Genomic DNA, 324 nt, shown 5'->3' on the forward strand with positions numbered 1-324 from the left:
GCCCAACATAGCGGACCCGACTGAGTGTGTGGGGGTTTAAAATTAACTAATGTTCCTCGGGAAATGGACCCTAAGGACTTTAGGCTTAATTTCAAACCCTTTTTTACAACGTGAGAACATGTTTTAACCATGCACAAATCTCTATAAGCTATGTCTAATTCTTTGTACAATTAATGTTCATATAGAACAATCAGAAAGGGACAACAACTAGAAAAAAAATTAAATGACTTCAATACACGCTGTGAACATATATGTAAAACAATATTCATGTTTTTTTATTCTTGTCATTTATTCAATCATGAATGTATTGGTCTCTGACCAGTC

Source organism: Etheostoma spectabile, chromosome 6 (genome assembly GCF_008692095.1).
Source record: "Etheostoma spectabile isolate EspeVRDwgs_2016 chromosome 6, UIUC_Espe_1.0, whole genome shotgun sequence".
Taxonomy (NCBI): Eukaryota; Metazoa; Chordata; class Actinopteri; order Perciformes; family Percidae; genus Etheostoma; species Etheostoma spectabile.